The sequence below is a fragment of the Bos indicus genome, chromosome X (genome assembly GCF_029378745.1).
Source record: "Bos indicus isolate NIAB-ARS_2022 breed Sahiwal x Tharparkar chromosome X, NIAB-ARS_B.indTharparkar_mat_pri_1.0, whole genome shotgun sequence".
NCBI lineage: Eukaryota > Metazoa > Chordata > Mammalia > Artiodactyla > Bovidae > Bos > Bos indicus.
This window is the reverse complement of record NC_091789.1, coordinates 36,780,980-36,790,951: the sequence shown is the minus strand read 5'-3', so window position 1 is coordinate 36,790,951 and position 9,972 is coordinate 36,780,980. Positions and strand designations below refer to the sequence as shown.

General features: G+C 46.2%; 1 pseudogene; it reads left to right on the top strand.

The window, feature by feature from the left end:
- Positions 1-4,307: 4,307 nt before the first annotated feature.
- On the top strand, positions 4,308-9,291 carry LOC109554168 (14-3-3 protein theta pseudogene; annotated as a pseudogene).
- Positions 9,292-9,972: the final 681 nt, after the last annotated feature.

Here is a 9,972-nt window from a genome sequence, read left to right as displayed (position 1 = left end):
GAGTAGACAGGGCCAGGGACCGTGGAGATGTGGGCAGAGGGAGCAGTCACCAACTAGAATCACCAAAATCTGATGAGAGGTTAGGTTGGAGAGGAAGAACAAAGGAGAGGGGAGGGCAAGGAGAATTCTGGCATCTTTACTTAAGCAACTGGATAGAAGGCAGAGCCCTTGGGGTAAGTGGTGGTGAGGGGGTGGAGAAACGAGTGTGTTGAGGGGGATGAAGCACTGCAGTCTGGACATCTTCATTCGGACGTGCCCTTTGGGCATCCAAGTAGGCAGTTACTTTGATGAACAAATGCAGAGTTCAAGGAAGAAGGCCTTCCCAGATACAGAAACTTTGGAGCCATCTGCAGGCAGATGATCCCTCTGATGAGAGTGGAGTCCAAAGTACCAAACTCTATTTCCAGCCCAGGCAGCATTGCTCTGGTACACCGTCTAGCCTGGGTGGCAAAGGAAAAAGGGAGGACCTAGGAAAGAAGGCTGACTCAGGACCAGAGAGCTGGTCATCTCTGGTGAGGTACAAAACCCACACTGCCCTCAGGGGCAAAGGGAGCAATGTCCCAGAGCCCACGAGGTTGGTGAGGGCACAGGAGGCAGGGAACAAACTAACAACACTGCTCCCAGCACTCCAACTCTCCTGTACACATCCTCTGCAAAGACCCCAGTTTCTCCTTCCATCTCGGTGGGAAATGGGGCAAGGACTTCCCCAAGGACACAGAGAAAGTTACAGGCCCTAGGAGTTGACTGTAACTAGCAGAAGCACACTCATTTTCTCCACCAACATTTCTTAGCTTCCCAATTTTTCTACTGTTTTTTGGTTTCCAAAATATTTTTTTAATATTTATTTATTTATTCTTGCCTCTGCTGGGTCTTTGTTGCTCTGCAGGGCCTTGACTGTTCTGCCATCTAACTAACTGTGAGATGGAACTGGTGGTGGTAAAATGCGAGGGAAGAGCAGAGCTGTGACGAGGGCAGGAGTCTTTAGCAACAGTGTCAAGAAACTGAGCCCTGAGCGAGAAGCAGGGCAGGCAGGGATGTTCAGCAAGTTCTATCTGAGGGGGAAAAGCAGGGGTGACTCCAGGAACAAAAGCAGAGATCCTGAAATTGGGAAGATATTCAATCTACAAGTTGGTATCTAGGACTTCAGTAGGAGGTCCCAGCAGGCTCCACAGCCACACTGACATTGTGATAGTCCTTGCTGTCCCTGTGATATTCCAGGCAGGACCCAGTGGTCCCAGGCATGAAGAGAAGGGCCATCAAGACAGGGAGCCGGAGCCAGATAGGGCATACAAGGACATGTCTCCTGTAGGAGAAGACATGGGTGTTCCCGTTCTAGAGCGGAACAGCCCACCATGCAGATATGTTTGGCAGGGGGACAGGGAGAAGCAAGCTGCCTGGAATAAGAATCACATTGCAGTGTCCACACGTATGATAGAGTAGGGTGAAGATATGTGACTGGTTTCTGGAAACAGTGTGAGGGTCTACAATGGGCTGAGGTCCAGCGTGGCCCAAGGCTATATATGGCCAGTTGCATACCACAGGTAAAGATGTCAGGCTGCCTGCATCAAAGCACAGAGTCTGGCTGACCATGGATTCTTGTCTTACTGCAACCTGGAGATCCAAGACTGTCCAAACATTACCCAAAAACATTTCGGCATTTGCTGCCATGACTATTGCTTTAAGGTAAGGAAGAGGGGTGGTGTTGCTGAGAACACCATCCAGAGCTGGGGATTCCTTTTGGATTCAGAGAGCATGGAGAAGGCTTGATTTCTGTATGCTCATGCTCCATCTCAGGGGCTTTGCAGAAGTGGGAGCTGAGTGAGCTCTCAAGTCTAAGGGAGTTAATGAGTACTGACAAGTCTATGTGCTTAATACTGTGAGGGAAACAAAAGCAGTCTTATGGGGAAAGACTATTCCCAACAGAAGGCCAACAAGTGCAAAAGCCTTCAGGCAGGAGCATGGAATATTTTAGCTCATGTGGCTGGAATAGCGTGAGTGAAAGATTAGTGGTAGGAGATAAAGTCACAAGGATGCCTAAGACCTGGATCGTGTAGATGTTGGAGGACCCAGAGAGATTTTAGATTTCATTATAAATGAAGCTGGAACCTACTAGATGGTTTGACTGGAGAAAGACAAGGGCTGACTCAAGCTAAAGAAAACAGTCACTTGATTCAGGAATTGGCATGGCAGATGTCAAGATGGTGGCTGGATTGGGGATATTGTTTGAAAATAGTACTAGTAGTCTGTGGGTTGTGGAAAAATGAGAGGAGTCAAAGGACACTTCAAAGTTTGGGGCCCAACCATTACCTGAAGGGATGATGGTGCCGTTTACTGAGAAAGGAAATACTGGAGGGGAGCAGGTTTGAGTGAAGGGAAGGTGTTCAGCTCAGTTCAGTTCAGTCGCTCAGTCGTGTCCGAGTCTGTGACCCCATGAATCGCAGCATGCCAGGCCTCCCTGTCCATCACCAACTCCTGGAGTTCACTCAAATTCACGTCCATCGAGTCGCTGATGCCATCCAGCCATCTCATCCTCTGTTGTCCCCTTCTCCTCCTGCCCCCAATCCCTCCCAGCATCAGAGTCTTTTCCAATGAGTCAACTCTTCACATGAGGTGGCCAAAGTACTGGAGTTTCAGCTTTAGCATCATTCCTTCCAAAGAACACCTAGGACCGATCTCCTTTATAATGGACTTGTTGGATCTCCTTGCAGTCCAAGGGACTCTCAAGAATCTTCTCCAACACCACAGTTCAAAAGCATCAGTTCTTCAGTGCTCAGCTTTCTTCACAGTCAAACTCTCACATCCATACATGACCACTGGAAAAACCATAGCCTTGACTAGATGGACCTTTGTTGGCAAAGTAATGTCTCTGGTTTTTAATATGCTGTCTAGGTTGGTCATAACTTTCTTTCCAAGGAGTAAGCATCTTTTAATTTCATGGCTGCAATCACCACTGGCAGTGATTGTGGAGCCCAAAAAAATAAAGTCTGAAACTGTTTCCACTGTTTCCCCGTCTATTTCCCATGAAGTGATGGGACCAGATGCCATGATCTTAGTTTTCTGAATGTTGAGCTTTAAGCCAACTTTTTCACTCTCCTCTTTCATTTTCATCAAGAGGCTTTTTAGTTCCTCTTCACTTTCTGCCACCAAGGATGGTGTCATCTGCATATCTGAGGTTATTGATATTTCTCTTTGCAATCTTGATTCCAGCTTGTGCTTCTTCCAGCCCAGCGTTTCTCATGATGTACTCTGCATATAACTAAATAAGCAGGGTGACAATATACAGCCTTGATGTACTCCTTTTCCTATTTGGAACCAGTCTGTTGTTCCATGTCCAGTTCTAACTGTTGCTTCCTGACCTGCATATAGGTTTGTAGATGACTGAAATTCCAAGGAGAGCTACATGGGGAGCTTCTGTGATCGTATGGATATGTGCATTTGTGTTCCCGGGAAAGGCCAGGGCTGGTGAAATCATGCAGGGTGTGAGTAGGTGGGGATGGGGGCTGACACTGAGCCCTTGTGTCTTTCTAGCATTTACAGATTGGGAAGAGCAGGGAGTCTACAGAGAAGGATGAGAAGTCACACAGAATATAATGCCCCAAGTGACACAGTTTCTCCAGAGAGTCCAGTGGTCACAGTGTCAGTGGCACTGAAAGATTGAATGGGATGAAGCCTGAGGACTGCCCTTGAATTTTGCAGCATGGTGATCATTGATGACCTCAGTTGAAACAGTTTTGGTGGAGTTATGGGGATAGAAGCCTGACTGGAGTGGGTTCATGTGGGAATGGACAGAGTCACTCTGAAACACTCTCCTGATGGGTTGGCATTATAAGACAGCAGTGCAAGTGGATAGTGGGGCAGAGGTACCAGGCATGGGTTTATGCTGATGGGAGTGGTAAGAGTCACAAGCAGAAACTGATGATGCAGGAGACATGGATGCTGATGGTGATCCTGATGTACATCTGGAGGAGAGAAAAATGGGTCCCAGTTAACACATGGCAGGGACAGAAAAGGCTGAATCTGTGGGTCATTATTATGGAGAGGTTCCCAGGTTGGTGGGTGGGAGAATGAGGAACTTCTTCACTAGTTGCCTCTGTTTTTCTCAGTGAATGATGAAAGGATCACCTTTGAGGGGTGGGGAGGAGTGCTGGACACTTGAGAAGAAAGGGGAGGATTTGAAAATTGTCTCGGAGACAAGGAGGGTGGATGGGCTCTGCAGAGCCTGCTTGAGGGGAGGACTTGTGCAATCCTTTAAGACCAGTTAGCACGTAGTGTGTTGTTCCCTAACCAGGTTCAGCCACAGACGTGAAATGGGGACACTGACATTTACTGGGGCAGAGGCTGTGCCAGGTGAGTCGGCACAGTTTATACTGTGCTCAAGGGAACAGTAATAGAGAGGTGATGGCAGAGACTATCCAACTGAGTTGGAGGTCATGGAAGTCAAGGAGAGGGGCAAATTGGTTGTGATGAGTTCTAGAGCAGCAGTTCTCATACTGGAGCATGTGACTCACACTTCACTATCCCCTGAAGGGCTCCTTAAGACAGAGTGCTGGGCCCCAGCAAGGTTTCTAACTTGGTACATCTGGGTGGGACCTGAGAATTGGCTTGTCTAAGAAGTCCAGACAATGCTGAGGCTGCTGGTCCACAGAGAGTCTGGCCAGAGCAGTGGCTGAGGTAGAGAGGGGCCCAGAACATTGAGGAAAGGAACAAAATGCTAGGTAGTTGGAAGCCCTTCTATCTGCACAGATGCAGAATTGACTCAGGAGTAGAGGTGCAGAGACTGTGACATGCGGTTTGGCAAAGAACAGTCTATTTTCCTGATTCCTGGGCTTACGTGAAAAGTTATTAGAAACCACTATCAACAATTAAATACCATTAAATTGGATAAGTGGGAAGAAATGGATGCATTCCTAGAAACATACAACATACTAATACAGAACCAAGAAGAAATTGAAAGCTTGGAAAGACCAATAATAAATAGATTAAATCAGTAACCAAACACCACTTAATAAAGAAAACCTCAGGGCCAGGTCTTCACAGGCAATTCTAACAAATATTTAAAGAAAAATTAATAACAATCCTCCTTAAACTCTTCCAAAAATAGAAGAAAGAACACTGCCAAACTTATTTTATGAAGCCAGCATTAATTACCCTGGCAACAAAGTCAAGCATAATATTAGAAATAGGGCTATGCTATGATCCATCAATCCAACTTCTATGTATATACACAAAGGAATTGAAATCAGGCTCTCAAAGCAGTCTCTGCATTGCCTGTTCACTGCAGCATTGTCGACAATAGTCAAAACATGGAAACAATCTAAATGTGCAGTGATTGATGGATAAGAAAATGTAGTACATACATTAAAATTGGGTATTATCCAGCCTTTAAAGACAGAAGGAAATCCTGTCATTTGCAGCAACATGGATGAAACTGTAGGACATTATGCTAAGTGAGGTAAGCCAGGCAGAGAAAGGCAAACACTTCTTAGTACCACTTACACAAGGAATCTAAAATAGCAAAATCCTTAGAAGAGAGTAGAACAGTGGTTGCCAGGAGCTTGGGGAGGAGGTGAAATGGGGAGGTGATGGTCAAAGGATAGCCTTTATATTCAGGGGACCTGAGTCCTTGAATCCCTATTCCCTGTAACACTTTGAAGTCTTAGGTGGTACAGATGACGAACTTCCCCATGGACATTTGCAAGCTGCAGAAGCCACTGTCTCTTCCTCTCAAGAAGCACCTTCCATGTAGCACCTCACCTAAGCCCCCCTAGCTTCCCTGCTAGGTCATTGGCCCATTTGGGGACAAGGAAGTAAAGACCTAAAAAGGAAAAAGACATGGGGAAGCACCTAGCTTGTAGATGGCACAACCAGGACCTCAACCCAGGACTTCAGATTCAGGTTCTCTGCCATAGTCCCCCAAGCTGCCTCCACCATTGCTCAGATAGCATCAGATCAGGACTCAACAGCCAGATATTCAGTAAAACAAGATATATAGCTCGGGACCAGCAGCAGGTAAAGGCCAGGATAAGTGGGCATGTGTGGGAAGTGATGGTGCTATCCTGGTGCTTGGGAAGCCTCTGGGCCACATGGTCAACTCTGCTTGAACACAGATTTGCATGCTAAAAACCAGTGGAATTGACCCCAGTGTCTGAGCTTCATGGGGCCTGGTGATCCTGGCAGCCCCTTAGCCTTAGCACCTGTTCAACTAGAAGCACAGAACAGAGTATCTCCCTTGAAGGCAATGGGAATGGGTAGCAACCAGGCCCTCCACCACCGATGAGCCTGTTCTGCCTTTTCCCCAGAAGACACATTGATCTGGACTATTACTTCCCATGCCTGGAGCATTCGTCCTCCCCAAGAGCCTCTGACTGCTAACTGGATTGAGTGTGTGTTTCCAATCTCATGGATACTTTCTTTTACTTCCTTCAGGCTGAGAAGAAAATGATGACTCCAGGACAAGTTTGACTATCCCCAGTTACCCCAAGTTGCTGGCTCTTCTTCCCGCACTTCCTCCCTCATGCTTTTGATTTGTTCATGTTTGCCCTTCTTAAGTTGAACTTGCTTACATCCAGTAGTGTATCTTGATGATCTTATGATAATCCCTTGTGTGTGTACCTTTTTATAGCTGAAAAAGCACTTCCCATCCATGATCTTACTTCAGGCTCAAGCAAAAAGTGTTGAACAATAATTCCGTTTGACTTCCCCAAGACTGGTCAGCTTCCTGATGAGTTTAGGTGGCCTGAGTGTGACTTTGGGACTTGAAAGCAGAAGGAGACCCCCCTGAAGCTTCTTAGGGGCCAGGTTAAAGACTGTTGACTATCCCTAGTAGGTAAATTGTGGACACTGAATGCTGGGGATCGACATAGGCTAATGTTTAGCTTGTCTATTTGCCATATATATTTTTTGAACTTTCCATATCCTTTTACAACTAGTTTGTTGCTTTCAATTGAGTTACATAGCAGATTTTAGTTACCTCCTCCTACCTAGCTTTCAGTACAGCTGAGTTCTTCCCCGCAGGCATGTGGACATGTATTAGAAAGTTTACACATTAGGTCTAAATTATCTGTGATGTAATTCTTAAGAGGATACTGACCAAATGAACATCATGTCTGAATTTTGATAGCTGATTGATACCTTTGACCTCAATTTCCAACCCCTAAACTTCACAAGGATCCCCTAAAGTAGGTCTTAGAGTACATAGACTCCAGAAAGATTATGAAGGGATAAAATCAGTTAACATTCTTAAGGCCTTACTACATAGCAGGCATTATAACAGAGTGATGGCATTAATCCCCGTGCTAATCTTGTGCAGAGCATATTCTTCTCCCCAGTGTGCAAATGAGGACATTTGGGCTCAGACAAGAGGTCAGAACCATTGCTGTATCTCTCCAGTAACTGTAACCATAGTCCTGAGCCTTTGTGGAGGTTACCTGGTCCTCCCAGGGAAACTGCCCCCCTCAGACCTTCCCTAAGGCACACTTTCACAAAGAGAGGCAGGTGGGAAATTGCACTCCTCCTCTGGGCATCCTTGGTAAAATATAAGAAGAGCCAAACTGGCCCCCTCACCTCCTCTTTTCCATGAAAACACCTCTAAACTGAAATACTCTTAGCTGGGAAGAGATATGACTCACAGATCTTCCCAAAGAAGAGCTCATCCACCCAGGAGAAGATCCAGTTGTTTAGCTGATCTGAGTACAGGGACCTCAGTGACATCCCATTTTCCAGTTCAGACTCTGTCCCAAGCTAGCAGCAACTACCAAAATCCCAGGTACTTAGAACAGGGACTCCCTTTGGCCAGCTGGACAGATGTAGACCCATGCAACTGGGTTCCTCGACCTTTGGGGCCAGCGTTACTGTGTAAATTGGGCTTCCCTGATAGCTCCATTGGTAAAGAGTCTGCCTGCAATGCAGGAGACTCCGATTCCTGGGTCAGGAAGATCCACTGGAGAAGGGATAGGCTACACACTCCAGTATTCTTGGGCTTCCCCTGTGGCTCAGCTGGTAAAGAATCTGCCTGCAATGTAGAAGACCTGGGTTTGATCCCTGGGTTGGAAAGATCTCCTGGACGAGGCAAAGGCTACCCACTCCAGTATTCTGGCCTAGAGAATTTCATGGACTATGTAGTTCATGGGGTCACAAAGAGTCAGACGGGACTAAGCAACTTTCACTTTCACTGTGTAAGTTTTGCAAAGCGAAAGGACAAACTGACAGTTTTTCTGATTAAAAATGAGGGTCTTGGGAGCAGACAGGGAGGTTGAGCGTGGACCCGGGGGGCTGGCGAGGGGTGGGGGTGGGGGGCGCGGCGAGGAGGCCTTCACATCTCCGCGGCCACGGCACGAGTGCCACTACTTGGATCCCTCTTCTGGCTTCGGAGCTGATCCAGAAGGCCAATCTGGCTAAGCAGGCCAAGCGCTACAATGACATGGCCACCTGCCTGAAGGCCATGATGGAGCAGGGTGCGGAGCTGTCTAACGAGGAGCACAACCTGCTGTCAGTGGCCTACAAGAACGTGGTCTGGGGCCGCTGGTCCGCCTGGAGGGTCATCTCCAGCATCGAGCAAAAAACCGACACCTGGACAAGAAGTTGCAGCTGATCAAGGACTCCCGGGCAAAAGTAGAGTCCGAGCTGAGGTCCATCTGCACCACGGTCCTGGAATTGTTGGATAAGTATTTAATAGCCAATGCAACTAATCCAGAGAGTAAGGTCTTCTATCTGAAAATGAAGGGAGATTACTTCCGGTACCTTGCTGAAGTTGCTTGTGGTGATGATCGGAAGCAAACGATAGATAATTCCCAAGGAGCTTACCAAGAGGCTTTCGATATAAGCAAGAAAGAGATGCAACCCACGCACCCCATCCAGCTGGGGCTGGCTCTTAACTTTTCTGTATTCTACTATGAGATCCTCAATAACGCAGAACTGGCCTGCACACTGGCTAAAACGGCTTTTGATGAGGCTATTGCAGAACTCGACACACTGAATGAAGACTCGTACAAAGACAGCACCCTCATCATGCAGCTGCTGAGAGACAACCTCACATTATGGACATCAGACAGTGCAGGAGAAGAATGTGATGCGGCAGAAGGGGCAGAAAACTAAGTGCATACAGGGTGTCATCTTTCTTCCCCTTGAAACCTTTTTACTCATCTCCATTCCTTATTCCATTTGGATTTCCTATAGCAAAGAAACCCATTCCTGTGTATGGAATCAACTGTTTATAGTCTTTTCACACTGAAGCTTTGGGAAAACTCCATTCCTTGATTTGTGTTTGTCTTAGCCTTGCTGGTGGGCAGTTACTGCTGTAGAAAATTATTAATAGCTTCGTTTAATACAAACATAAGTAACTTCCAAACACTTATGTAGAAGACTAAAAATGTATCTGGTATTTAAGTAATCTGAACCAGTTCTGCAAGTGACTGTGTTTTGTATTACTGTGAAGATATGAAAATGTAGCTAATTACAATTTAAAGAGTGTTCTACATAACTTCTTAATTTCTACATTCCCTCCCTTACTCTTAGTCAGAGATTTCCTTTCAGGATTTTCCATCCTCTTAAAGTATTCCTTTTTAGTAGGAATCCAGAAGTATTAGATTGAATGGAAAAGCATTTGACATTTTGGGGCTGGGGGAATCACAGATTAAATGCCTCCTGTATCATATGTGATGGAGGTCTTGTGTATCTGTGACAACAGGGAGTTTCCTTATTCACTCTTCATTTGCTGCTGTTTAAGTTGACAACTTCCCTTCCCAATAAAAACTCACACCTCCAAAAAAATAAAATGAGGGCCTTTTCTCCTAATTTTGAAGAGATTGGGCTGCCTTTCTGAGTGTCTGGTGTCCTCCGCCAGCATTCAGAAGTTGTTTTGTGGAAGTTGCTCCACATTCAAATAATCTTTTTTTTTTTTTTTTTCGATGAGTCTGTGAGGAAGAAAGTGGTCTCCCCATCCTATTCTTCCACCATTTTGGGACCGCCCCTTCT